General features: G+C 31.7%; 1 protein-coding gene across 5 annotated transcripts in view; it reads left to right on the top strand.

The window, feature by feature from the left end:
* Positions 1 to 1,147, top strand: part of LOC142332971 (uncharacterized) — an 84,430-nt gene extending 83,283 nt beyond the window's left edge. For 3 of the 5 annotated variants that reach the window (XR_012758462.1, XR_012758461.1, XR_012758463.1), the window contains exon 16: positions 1,011 to 1,068. The gene's annotated coding sequence lies outside the window, so the exon portion shown is untranslated. Of the gene's footprint in view, positions 1 to 994 lie in introns of all 5 variants that reach the window. The other 2 variants (XM_075379718.1, XM_075379719.1) reach the window with 2 other exon arrangements.
* Positions 1,148 to 15,296: the final 14,149 nt, after the last annotated feature.

The raw sequence follows: 15,296 nt of genomic DNA, 5'->3' as shown, positions 1-15,296 counted from the left end.
AAGGTCGTATTATGTAATTATGTTTGGTAATTATCCTTTTCTCGAATTGGAGTAATTGCCATTAAAACAATCGTAGATTGTTTTAATTGTGTGTCAATTATGCTAGAACAAAATATAAAACAAAAGTTGTTTTATTTTATAATTTTTTATTATGATTTATGTATTATCAATAAATAAAAGGGAAACTATAATTTTATAATCATACTGATATTAATAAACTTGTTAATTGGCAATATATTCAATAACTCCTGATTCATATGTTGTGTGTCTGCTTGAACTCTACTAAAAACAATTAGAATAAAATAAAAAAATAAAAATGTTTATAAGTAATTCTTTTTAACTATTAATATTTTGTTATGAGTAGGTAATCAGATTTCTCAAATGACTGGATAAAATCATATACATCTCTTATTTTCAAGATAATGATTTTTAATATTTGTAATTAATTTATAATTAATGCAATAGAGTAGTGATTACTATGAAAGCCTTCTTAGCGTAGATAAAAGAATAGAAAAAAGTATGGTGCAAAATTATTAGAAATATAATTTTATTTTTGCATAAATGTCATACAGTGCGGCATAAATATTTTCAATTAATTTCTTAATAACAAAATACCTAAACATACTCTAAGGCATATGTAGTTAAATATATGATTTTATAATATTATTATTTTGACTTACAAAAAGTTTATTACTGGCACATATTCATAACTGAAATACTTTGTGTACATGATAACACAGGAATCAGAAATTAAATAACATTATATGGAGTATTCTTATTGAAACCTATATTTGCTGCTAGTAGCTTACCCAAACTTAATTAAACTTAAACTACTATCTGGAAATGTCAGTAGAACTCGTTCTTCAGAAATTTCTCATGGTAGAAAATATTTCATGTTATTATTCTTCTTGTCCATCTGGCAGTAACAAGTAAAATATTCAGCTGTGAAGCAGATAGATTTAAAGCCTTTGTTATATGTTTTGCATTGTTCTAGCTTATTTTTCTTACAGTTACTGGGAATATGGCATTTATCACTGCTGGTACTAGATTCAACGTATGAAGATTTTGTTGAAACGGGTATTTGTGTTACTGGTGAATTATCTCGTTATAATGCTTCAGTTGTCCGGCAAATGTGGTCTATAGAATCATACGATACATTTAATGAACCGAGTGCTCTTCTAGAATTCCCGACTACAGTAGTTAGTTCAGGAGTTTGGGCTGTTCATACGCCGTTGGGTGGTAAGGACTACTTTTTTCTTATTTTAATTTTTGGTTGTTTGTTGTTAGGCCAAATTTTCTCCTTATTATAATTGTATCATATTCAATAATTACCTACCTACCCTGCTTTTGTAATGTAAGCTATTTTTCCATCTCTTGAAGTCTCCATTTATTTCTTTCCGAGCGTTTTTTATCCTCTTGTAGTTTCCATTCTTCATCTCATCTATTAACTTCAGTTTTCTTTCTTCCTTTGTTTCTGCTTCTACTGATCATTCCAATGCAGTTATCAAGATTCCACTCCCTCTAACCGCATGTTCTAACTGGTTTTCTTTTTGCTTCTTATAATTACCATATAAGTGCTCTCTTTCTTCGTTAATTCTATACATTACTTCCTCATTCCGTACTTTATCAGCTCACTTTTTCCATCCTAATCCATATTTAAACCTCAGTCTCAAGTCCCTCTTCCTCTTTGTTCATGCTTCACTTTTATACAACAAGAACTATGTTCGTAGGATTTGGCTAATCTCTTTGTTACACGAAGTCCAAACTTTTAGTACATACGAATAGTGATTTTCTCTTTTTACTGAAGGCTTCTTTTATTATTGCTATCTTTCCTTTTACTTCCATTGCACTCGTCCTTTCTTCTGTCACCATAGTCACCAGATAGCTGTAATTGTTTACCTTTTCTATTCTTCCTTCACTCATCTTTATCATTAAATCCTCTTTGTTTACTTCCATTACTTTAGTTGTCTAGATAGTCTTTTTTTAATTATTTTTTTTTAGTTTACTTTCTTCATTTGTTTTATTTTTCTTTATTTGATTTACTTAAAAATATTTACCTTTATAATACATAATCAGGAAATTAGTCGACCAAAATTTTCATTATCCAATTGGACAATAAAAAAATATGGATAAATTTAATTAAAGAAACTGCTTTCAATAATTACTTCATATGTACTGTTAAAAGTCTCTCGTACATATTTTGTGAAATACTTGTACCAAGAAAAATAAAGCCATTATATATTTATTGAAAAAATTGCTACGTCCATACAATCTTTATTTAATTTTTCAGAATATTAATTATTCATTTTCAGATTAAATGGAAATAGTTCTTCAAAAATATATCTTTTTGTAAATAATTATTCTGATTCTTTAATCCGAGGAGTTACCAGTTTACTGTTTTAATGGAACCCGTTAATAAGAAACTCCTTCACATTGTAGTCAAGTAATATTCTTAATTCATGTTGCTTTTGTTGTGAGTAATATATCAAATGTTGTTAAATCTAGTGGATTCATACATTTCAGATGGTTTGAACAAGTTGTTAAATATCTTAGTATTCTGTTTCAATTTGGTGAGTTGAAAAGGTTGTTTCTGTTGTTGAGTGTTAGCTTTTGTTGTATGTCAAATTGTGGAGAATGTGTATTCAGTCTGTCCAATGTAGTATTTAGTGCAGTCAAATCACTGTAATTAAATATGTATTAGGTTTGCAGTGGGCTAATCATGCATAGTAACCTAATATTTTGAAAATGGTGGTTAATTGTTTATTTTTTATGTATCATTTGAATTAAATGTCAGTTACTAATAAGAAAATAGTTAATAAAAAAAATGTATATTTAATATATGCAGAGGAAGTCTTCAAAGAATATACTTTATACTCGAATGTAAGGTCTCAACACCCTTTATTTTTTGATCCCACACCAAACATAAACCCCATGTACATTAAGTTCCTTCTCTGAAAAAATTAAACATAATTAAGACAGTTTACTAGGCCATTTGAAGCATGTTTCATCAGACTATATAATAAGCTAAACAGGATCTGCTTTACAATAAATGATAATTCTTCAAAAGATTGCATCCTTCTCTGTTAGAATCATAATTATAACCAAAAAGTAATACTTCTTTCTTTTCCTGTTTAGCCTCCGGGAATTACCGTTCAGATATTACTTCAGAGGATAAATGAGGATGATATGTATGGGTGTAAATGAAGTGTAGTCTTGTACAGTCTCAGTTCGACCATTCCTGATATGTGTGGTTAATTGAAGCCCAATTACCAAAGAACACCAGTATCCATGATCTAGTATTCAAAAACGTATAAAAGTAACTGCCTTTACTAGGACTTGAATGCTGGAACTCTCGACTTCCAAATCAGCTGATTTGGGAAGATGCATTCACCACTAGACCACCCCAGTGGGTTGGCAAGTAATACTTAACTTAGTCTGTTTGTGACTACTTTTAAATCAATGACTATAAACCAATTATTATTGCTTTTGGTGCCAACTATGTGGTAAACAGAAGACCACAAAGATGGATTGTTGAAAGAGCAGATTGGAATAGTTACTGTAAAGCCTTCCATCATAGTATGATGTTAGTGCTGTTGTCCTTCATCAATTTATCCCTTTTACCTTCCTGGTACCCAAAAATGCTAGTAGATACATTCCACAAACAACTGAAAACCTAAGATGTTGCTCCATTCCCTGGTGGAATAATGATTGGCAAAGCCCAAATAGGAAACAATGGCAGGCACTGGGTAAATTTAACCGTAGACCTACAAATGAACATCTGAATTTGTATGGAGGAATTAAGTAGATATCATGTCACACACTACTCCCATGTCTTATGTGTGAAAGAAGCTTTATGCAATTTGCAGGTCTCAGAAACAGTATCCCCAGACTTATTCATGAAGGAGAACTTTTTACGTCATCTTAACTAATCTTTTTTACGTCAGTCGCAACTAACCTGGTAGATTGTTTTAGTTCATTGTCCCTAACTTCATCATATTCTAATGAATTCCAGAATTATAAGATACAGATGGAAATATTACTATTAAAAGTTAGTGATTCGATCACTGAATTAAATGCTTCCTTTACATTCAGCGAATTGTCGCATGCATTAAAAAACTCACATAACACCTTTCCCTTGACCTGACAAAATTTGCCCCAGTATGTTCTTAAACCCTCCCAATTTGGCACTAACCATGTATTTCACATTTATAATGTGTTGTTCTGCTTGCAAGTGTTTCTACCCATCAGAAGCCATTGTCGTACCAATAGTTAAACCTGTTAAAAATAAAACATACCCTCATACTACTGTCCTATCTCCTTGACAAACATTTTATACTTTTGCAAAGTGATGGGAGAGAATGCAAGGGAGAGAATGAACCGCAGGCTTACATGGCATTTAGAGAAACATGCCCTGATATCTCCAGAACAACGTGGTTTCCGCCAAGGACAATCTTCAATTGACCATCTGGTATCACTGTAAATAACTTTCCAAATTGCTTTCCTGATTCACCAGCAACTCACTGCTATTTTCTTTGACATCAGGAGGGCGTACAATGATAACATGGCTTGATGATGATCAACACGGCTTGGTGATGTGGTATTCTAAACACTCTTAAAGAATGGGGAGTTGTGGGCAATATGCTTGCCTTTATTAGGGGTTTCTTAAATGATGGAACTTTCAATGTTCATGTCTGAGATTATGTGTCAAGTAGTGTCACCTTTGAGAATGAAGTGCTTCAAGGAAGTGTATTAAGTAACTTTGTTAACTAACCTGTATTAAGTAACCTTGTTTACTATAATCATCAACAGTATTGCTAAATGTGTACAGCCACCTGTTTCATGTTCTCTATTTGCTGATGATTTTGCTATATATATATATATATATATCACAACCCGTTCAACAGCCACAGCAGAGAGATTACTACAGAATACTGTATCTCACCGTGAAGCATGGTCCAAGGTCACCAGCTTCGTGTTCTCACCTGAGAAAGAAAAAATGTGTAGTCTTTTTTCACATATGGACCATTTTATTCCACAAGTCTTCAACAGAGAGCCAATTGCTATTTCTTCTGCTGTTAAATTTTTAAGTTTGCATTTGCACCCTGATAGTTGTTTTACATGGGGTAAACAAATAAAACAGTTAAAAGCGATGTTTAAATATCTAGATATACTATGAGTCCTCAGCAACTCCAGGTGGGGAGCCGACTGATCATGTATATTAAATTTCTTATTACATTTAGTTTAGTCCCATCAGGTCATGTCACCTACTCTTTAGCATGTCATACCATGCTTCAGATGCTGGATGCTGTACACCACACGGCACGCTTTTCTTCATCTTGCTACAGGTGCCTTTAGATCAAGTACTGTCGCAAGCATACTTGTTGATTGTGGTGAGCCATCACTTTGGGATAGATGGGACCAGCTGTCAGCATCTTACTCTACCTGTCTTAAAGGAACCAAATCACCTGGTTTTTAAAGCAGTCCTCGCAAACTCTCATTTACACTGGTATGAAGACCATCCATCATATACAGCACCAGTGGAGGTTCGTACCCAATGCTTACTGTACCTTGTAAATTTTGACTCACATATTTTCTCAAATTAACCCTGTTCATATCCTACATTGAAACTCGACCCCATAAATTTTAATTATGACCTCATCATACATAATAGATCAACTCCTATCATCTTTGAGGAAATGTTTTACCAACTTCTATCCAAAACAACCCAGACACAGTAGTATACACAGATAGGTGGAAACAGAATGATACCGTTGGTTGCACTTTTGTTGTAAATGACAGAACCTATATGTTAGTGGCTACAATGTTGAACTTTATGCCATCAATGAGGCTTTTTGAATATCATTAACCCAAAATACCTCTAAAATAGCTATAGATTGTGTTCTAGACATCCTACAGTCACAAAAATTCATATTGCAATCGCTGAGTTGAACCATCACAGTACACAAAGACTTTCTGTTGGATCCCTAGCCACATAGGAATTTCAGGTAATGAACGTGCAGATTCCACTGCTAAAGACGCATGTAGCCAACCTTCTTTTACCACTCTTGCTACTTCTAATGATTTTATTAATTCTGTTAAACAAACTCTTTGAGGAAGGTGGCTAGGTGACTGGACTGCTACAGTAGATTATTAACTCTGGTACATCAAGTTTTGATAATAAGATTTATGCATTTATTACTCAGTTAACAAAATTATTGACTTCAAACCTAAAAAAAAGTGTTATTCATCATTGAATTTTTCTGTTTTACATTGAAAACTACGGGAAATACAATTGTGGGGCCTGTATTATTCAATCTTTCCGGTCAAAAAACATAGACTATCAAGTTTACCACTTATATAACACCTTAAAAATTTTAGGATAACCTCATTCACAGGGGAAACTGAAATCATATAAACCTTTTCGTTAACAAAGTGTTTTTGAACATATGTTCGTATGTTTTTTTCCTTACTTCAAGCTCTAGAATCAGATCCCAAATTATTTATTTTTGCTCCTGAATCACCCTGAATATATATATATATTTAGATGAATGAAAAGTTATGCTACCCATGTGGAGAAGAGAGTACATAGAAACAATTATATGAAAAAACTTTTTTAAATTTTTAGAAAGAAATAAGTTTTAAATAATTTCATAACTCACAGTAATTTTGTTTTAATAAAATTATTAGAAATATAATTTTATTAAATTATTAAAAACAAATGTTACGACAAAATTAAACTTTAAATAAATGTCAAAAATGTTCTCATTTGCAGCTATAGTTCCTGGCAACCTAGGAGGACACAGACCACAAGAAATTATTTCTCCCCAAAAAATTCATATAATAGCACTTGTATTAATTCCGCTATGTGAGATTTTGCATCGTCTTGTTGTATCCAGAAATTGCATTCATCTTCTTATGAAGTCAGATAATATCCACTGGAAGTGTTCAAATGTTACTGTTTCCGTGAAAATGTTGGACCTGCTGCTATTCTCTTCCAAGAAATTACATAGCAAATTTGTAACTTTTTCTAAATGAAATGTAGTTTCATAAAAAACATGAGGGTTCTCTGCAATCCAATATTGGATGTTCTGGCTATTTAAATAGCCATTTGGATGAAACCATGCCTCATCTTAAGTAAATGTTATCCAAAATCAGTACTGTTGCAAGCAAAATGCATAAATAATTTGCAGTAATTGTCTTTTTCCATGATCAGGTTCTTGCAATTCCTGCACAGCATGAATACGGTATGGAAATAATTTGAATTTGTTTGTGGTTTTGCAGGCACTCCTATTTGACATTCCAATCTGGTGAGATAAATACAGATATTTGAGGTTTCTTATCAACTTTGAGGTGATTGTTCGAAGGTTGCATGGATTTGTTCTAAAGATTCCTCTTTTAACATTTTTGGCCGGCTGAACAGTTTTCATTCATCTACACTACCAGTTTCTCTACAATAAGCGACTATATAAAATTGTTGACCGTATGAGTACATTTAATTGATGAAAAGTTACAGCAAATTCTTGTTGGGACATCAAAAACAATTGCAGTTTTAAAATAAATCTCAATTATTGCTCGTTCAGACTGCGTAAAATGCACGATAATCATTTTATAATACACCCTGCCACTAACAGACAAAATAGACACTTTTTTTTTTTAATAATTCCCCAAGTAAGCTTGAAGCTTATGCTTAGGAATATGAAATGGAAATTGTGAACCATATGAAAAATTCCATGCCTGACTGTGTTTCAAACCTGGGACTTTCAGATGAAAGATGGAGGCACTACCATTCTGTCACGGATGTCAGTGATTGATTATTGCTACAAGGTCTAGCATTACCAACCCACCCAAAAATTAGTGTCTAACTTAAAAGTAAATTTTCTACTTCAGTTGATTAATGAATTCAGGGTTATATAAAATTTACACCTCACCTGTTTGTTTGTTTGTTTGCTTTTGTGTGTGTGATATATTTAAAAAACAGTATGATTCTACTTCACCTATTTCATAATATTTTGAATTGTTGTTTCCTAACTATTTTTGGATCTTTTAGTTTACAGGCATCATTTCAAAACTAGATAAAAAATGTAACTGCATCTGTTAAAAATAGAAAATTACTAGTAAGAGATACCTCCAGTGCTTTTTATCCCTACCCTACTATAAATTAATTTTTATTCCCTGTAATAATTTTTTTTCTCAGACCAACAAATGAATATGTTTATCCTTTTTTTACGGTCACAACAGCTGATCTTTTTTGTAAGATAACTCGCATTATTGTAAGTTTCATGCCTTCTTTTAGCGAATTTATTTCTACCAGAATATGCAGTATGTATTAGTTTATATTGTTAATTTAATGTTATATATGTTTTTTATTATTAATATATTATGCATTTATTACATAGGACATTTAAAGGCTGTTGTGTTTGATTGTTCACCACATTCTCATATATTGGTAACACATTGTGGTCTTCATCATGGAAAATTGGTACATTTGTATACAGCTGCAGTGACTCGTTCAAGAGAGTTGTCACCTTTTCTTAGACTTAAATTAACTAATTCACTTATAAGTAACGGGTTTGATCCATCTATAAGCAAAGTTATTACTTGGAATAAATGTTAGCATTAAAATAGAATAAATTTTTCTAAAAGATTGTTTTTAATTTATTTTATATTAAATATGTTTATTGTAAATATCTGTTATATAATGATATCTTGATAATTGTTTCACAGAAATTAGTAATTTTTTTTTTTCATTTTTAAAAATAATAATTAAAAAGGATGTAGGTGTTAAGATATTATGTTTATTATAAACAAATGTTAATGATTTTTGTATTTTTTTTAAAAATGAAATGTACGTTTGGTTAATTTATAATTATTATATAGAGTAAAATATAAAAATATTTTAATTATTTATTTTTATATTACTTGTATTTACTTTACTTATATTTTTATGTAATGTCAATATTTTATATAAGTATAATATATCAATTTTTTAACAAAAGTTTTTATCGTTCGGTTTTATTTTCTCTAGTTTTTTATACTGATTGAAGATTATACTACTTCAAAACAGAATGCTTGTGGATTTCTTCTAAATAACTATCGTTTAACAGTTAAACATCAGAGTGCATGTAACTGCCATTACTCGCTTCTAGGCACATTATGACATATTGATGCTTAAATTTAAGTTATTACACAGAATTGTGTATGCATTTTTAACAGACTACGTATAAAAATAAGAAAATTGTTAACTCAATATTTTTTATCCTGTTCATTTAATGATCAGATTTAAAGGGTTCTTATTTTGATTTTATAGAGGAAGTTCCTTTAGGGGTCCCATTGTAACTTTTTTCCAGATAATTTAAATAGAAGATTTTAATGAAGAATTATAATGTTTACATTAACAATTTGAAAATTTTTCCTTTTTTTTATTATCGCTGCTTAGTTTTGGATTGTTATATTTTAATGATATGTAGCTGATGTTATTCTGATATTAAAAATGTTTTAATTTATTCTTGAACTTCGTTTTAAAGTTAATGACAAATTTGAAGTTAATATGTCGGTATTGACTTTTTAAAAAATTCTGAATTTAAATAATATAATAATAATTTGTATAATGTATGAGATCTGATCAAATATCAAACCTTAGGCCAGGAAAAAAATGTTCAGGAGCATACTCATGATCACAATTTTGCCAAGCGATAAAAGAAAATGTTAATGTATCTTTATATTGTCATCCCTTCTTCAGCCTGGGGGACAAGCGGTTTCCAATGAGATTACTTGTTCTTTTTTTAATAATCATAAATATATGATTCTCAGAGAAAGTCTCATCTGCAATTATGATTTTTTTTGTAAAATTAGAGTCAGCATTGTTCCAATTCGGTATGTCACATGCATTGTGCAGGCTGATTTTCTTTTGATCAGAAGTGAGGAGTCTACAAAATTTTGTAGCGACATGGAGTGCAAAGATCAATCAGAATTAATTACAACACAATCTGCCGTTAACATTCACCAAACTTTGTCTGTATATTTACTGGTTTAGGGACTGACTACAAGATCATTCATTGTTATGAAGTAATTATTAATTCTTTAAAACAATTATACTGCTTTTATGTGTGCGTACCACCCATAATTATAAAGAGCCTTTTCACCTTTTCAATGTCTAACCTTATATCACCAAGTTTAAGACAAAATTAAATGCATATACTTTAATCAGTACATTCCAAAATTTTCACTCATAATGCAATCGATACAGCTGTTTGTTGTATTGATTGATATTATTTAAATTGACATGGCAGAGTCTGATATTTTTCAGATCTTGTATTTAATTTTTAGTGCATATAGTTGTATAATTTATAAATTTTGTTTTTTATTTATGGGTGATGATAATGTAGCAAAAATTGATAAACTGTTGAAAGTTTTCATTATACTGCCTGAACCTTTACTAAATTTTTATTTTATTCAATTTTGTTAGAAGCTTCATCTCCATATTCAGTGTTTTTTGTTAAATATTTAAGTTTTTTTTACCTGTTTGTTATTTTTACTTGAAGTTTTCTTATCTTGGTTTTTTTTATATTGTTTATTTTTTGTCCATCATTTAACTACTATAATATTTTTTAGATGTTCTTAAAGGCCTTTTTTTGATTTTCTAAAACAAAATGGAAATCTTATTTAAATCTATTGTGGTATTTGTTGTTAATATTCAGGTAATTAATTTTAAAGTATAAGGTTTTAGGTAGATTTCATAAGAAAGCTACCTATTGTAATGGTATTTTACTTCTGGAAAATTTCAACATATCTTTGTGTTTAACGTCCCCCAGACCCCAAAACCACTGTCAATTCAAAGGTTATATATATATATATATATATATATATATACACAGGGTGTTCCATATAAAACACAACCCAACCTTATATTGGTAGGTATTGAAATAATAAAAAGGCATGTGTAAATGTAATTTTTATTATTACCAACCATTACCTTACATTTAAAGTAAATGTTGGAAGCGGCCGCCATCTTCTTGAATACAAGCTTCAATTCTTTTTACAGCGTTTCTTGCAATTTTTTTCAAAGTTTGTGGCCGGATATTTAATACAGCTTGTTCAATATTGACTTTTAATTGTTTAAGTGTTCGTGGTTTGTTGCTGTAGGCTTTTTCTTTGAGGTAACCCTGTAGAAAAAAATCCGCTGCAGTCAAATCTGAAGATTTTGGTGGCCACAAGCCTCGACCGATAACACGATTACCAAACAATTCCTCAACGAAATCAGAAGTTGAACCTTCGTAGTGCGATGTCCCACCGTCATGTTGTATCCAGCAGTGTCTTTCTTCCTCTTCCAAGAGTGCGATGAACCGAAATAAAATATCATGATATCGTTCTGCATTAATGGTGTACTCGAAAAAAATAGGACCGATTATTTCCTCGATATCGCGCACCACACCCCCGACTTCTGCGGGTGTAATTGTTTTTCGTGATAAACGTGGGGATTTTCAGCACTCCAAATTCTACTGTTTTGGCTGTTTACGTAGCCATCCAAATGAAACCGTGCTTCATCTGTGAAAAATAGCGAATCCATAACATTAATTCCCTCACTTAGAAATCGACGGAACCTTTGACAATATTGTAGCCGTTTTTCTTAGTCGAACTCAAGAAGCTGATGAATCGTTTCAACGCGATAAGGTCGTAATTGTAATCGTTTGGTCGCCCAATGAACAGTTGATTTAGACAAATTAATTTCAGCAGAGAAACGTCTGATCGATTTATTTGGCGAGGCGAGTAATCGGTCTTTGATTTCAGTGACTGTATCTGTATTCAACACTGATGCAGATCTTTTGTGTTCCTTGTTATTAACAGAACCGGTCTCTCTAAATTTTGTGACTAACCTTAATACTGATGTTTTGTTAGGAGCTGGTTTATCTGGGTACTTATGGCGAAACAATGAACAACCACTGAAGTACGACTCAACAATGAAAACACGTTCATCTAGCGAAAACACCATCTTGTCTCTAACATTACACTGAACGTTATGATTGCATTGTTGTTACTACCGGTAGTGTTCTACTGCGTCGCCGTGATGTTCAGATGTTGGTCGAGTCCATTTCAGTAACGAGTAGGGGAGTAAGCTTGACTTTTGAAATTTCATGGATGAGTGATTGATGGGTTGCGTTTTATATGGGACACCCTGTATATATATTTCACTTTGTTCTGGATACAATAACTGCTGTAATTTTGGGCCAATCGCTTTCAAATTGGTACCTAAAATATAATGACCCAAAATCTCAGTTGAGTTTGTTAATGGGAAAAATTGGACCATTTAAGTAAAATATCAGATTCGTTTAAAGTTCCTACTGTTCTTTGCATAAGGGCCTAAAACTTATCTAAGTAAAGTTTTTTGATATCACCAACCATTGGCCCAGGGAGTGGAAAAAATGGGGTTTCAAAGAAAAAAAAATCTCCCTTAATAAGCACAGTATTGAATCTGTTTTATGAAGTCGTTAATCCTCTAAATATTGCCTAAAACTTTTTTCTGAAACAATTTTTGATATGACCAACCCTTAAGGCAAGGGTTTACCAAAATGTTGCTGGAATTGTAAAAAGATGGACTTGTATGCTAAACATGTGAAACTTTTTTTACATGCAACCATTTTCATATTAAGTAAATTTGAAGTTTTCCTTAACTTTAAGGTGGAAATCTTTTTTATCCCTTACTTACCACCAATGATATCTACTTTCAGGATGCCTTCTGGCATGCTGAAAGGAATTTTTTTGTCTAAAAAACCAATTCAATGTTTCCAACTCTTCAATGTTTAATAATAGATTACATAGATTGTTAGGAATGGATAATGACCCTGCTGATAAAAAAATCGCTTCGGTATTTGCCTGCATGGATCAAGGAAAACCAGGGTCCAAACTATGTTAAGACCTTTTTTGGAAAAGCATTACAGAATATACAACTAATTGTAAGATAAAAAGTGATATGATTAGTAAATCACATATACTGACAAAGAATTGCATAATTTTGTCAGCTATAGCAGTCAAGTCATACAATACCTTACACAGCTCTTGTTATATTATATGTAATAATTACTAATGATTAATAATTATTTGTTATATATAATTATTATACAGAGCATCCCACACGGAGACTTTCAGGAAATGTTCTGCTGGTGAAAATAATGAAAAACATTTATATAAACATAGGTCTGGAAATACTTGTTTTCAAGTTAAGGCTAGTGAAAGATTTTACATGAATTGTAGTTCTAATAAAAAGAACCCTTACTGTAATTTTTTGGTCCTAAATTAAGGAGAAAACTGGTCGTTTCTAATGTAATTTGAGTTAGGAAATAGGTTACAACAAGTCCCAGAACTGTAACAACAGTAGTTTTTTAAGATATCTGATGTAAAATACAAAATTAGGGTTTGAAAAACAATTTTTTTTTAGGTTTGAAGTACAATAGCTTTGTTAAATGACTAATAAATGCAGAAGATTTAGTAACAAAACAAGAGAATTTAATGTAAATAATAGAAACCAACAAAAAGTAAATAAAAACTTTCAAAAATAGTTTTTTATTGAAGCAAAACAGACAAAAAGTATACAGAAAATCATGTTATTATTTTTAAAAACAAAAACACTAATTACTGAAAATAAATTTAATTGTTCAGAACTAAAAAATTGTAGTTCCATTATAAGTAAATAGTTTTGGTTACACGCCACCCCCTCCGTACCTAGCCCTTATGGGCTTTACCAAAGATCATCTTCAGAACCTTGACAAAAGGCATCTCTCAACCTTGTTCTTGCCTCAGTCAGGATGCCACTGATGCAAATACTACATGTGATATTCCCATCGGTGAATTACTAGGAAATGAACTCAAACAAAACACATCTACGTCGAGTCTTTAACAGGACCGAGTGACATGAAGGAACTGAAATTAAAAATTCAACTACCTACCCGATAGGTTAGAAGTTGAGCTCAACACACAACTATATCATAACTCAATACAATAAATAAAATTTAATTTAAAAAAAACAATGCAAAACATCAAAACTTATAACACAAGAACAACAAAACCAAAACACAGGAAAGACCAAGCAGAACCCTAAACTCCCTTGGCAATCTGTTCTCTTGCCAGTTACCCAATGAAATTTTCAACAAGTTCCCATTCGGCCCAGTTGTTCCAATTCTCACAGAGATCTAACGTTGAGCCGATAAATAGTCTCCATGTCCATAAGTTCGCATTTTGTGCATTCATAAATTACATGATACGTGTCATCTAGTTGTTCACAATTTGGACTGACACCTGAATACACCAGGCCAAATAACTGGATTCTTGTCTCGGAAGGCGCCATGATCAGAAAGAAATTGCGTCACATACTTGTTCGGTTGAACCAAAGGGGCGCCCCACAAACCAAGAACATCTGGGACGAGATCATGGATATAACGCCCACCCTCTGCCTCATCCCATCTGTCCTGCCATAAAGCATTGCCATGCCATTCTACCTTGCAAATTTTTTCTGAAGTCAATTCAGGTGACTTCTTAACAAGATAACGCTGCTGCTTTTCTGACACAAATAAATTTACGGTTTCATGCCTAAAATCACCAAGATTGCTCCCATGGAATGGTACGGTAACCTCCCGTTACCATTAATAATATAAGGCATTAAGCTCTTAGTAATATATCCTGTTAGCTTTAAAATTTTAGCCTATCCACCCAAACAGGCATCACATATAGCATAATTGTCTTGCACATGACCTTACATAGGATACTCATATTCTTAAAACTAAGACCATCCAATTAGGATTGACCACTCGTCTGCCTCTTTTAATTTGAACACCTGTACAACAGATCTTTCAATTTTTTTTCCACCTCGGTACTTAACTACTGAAATTTGATCTACAAAAAAAATTTCATTAATGCTGAACGATAAAGCGTTTGCAAGATCTCTCGATTTTTACAACAATCAAACGATTCTTATTGAATTGTTCATACTAACTTTGAATGTGAGTAGGGATGTCGTTTACAGTGTTGAGCGACGCAGGTTTGTGGAAATTATTATTAATAGATTACATTTTATGACTATGATAGAATTTTATGAACACTAAATAGTGGCTTTATAGAGGTACAAAAGCAGTCTTTGTTGTTTATTTTGACCATTAATTTTTTTATGATTGTTGTCAGTACTGTATAACCGACAATAAAGTAGCGAGTTAACTATTTAAGTATAGTGAAATAATATACTATATATATGGATTTTACAATACTGGTAGAAAGAATATAATGAAAGTTCCAATTATCCTGGTACTATA

The sequence above is a fragment of the Lycorma delicatula genome, chromosome 12 (assembly GCF_047948215.1).
Source record: "Lycorma delicatula isolate Av1 chromosome 12, ASM4794821v1, whole genome shotgun sequence".
Lineage (NCBI taxonomy): Eukaryota > Metazoa > Arthropoda > Insecta > Hemiptera > Fulgoridae > Lycorma > Lycorma delicatula.
The sequence above is the reverse complement of the archived record's forward strand: the minus strand, read 5'-3'. Positions and strand labels throughout refer to the sequence as shown.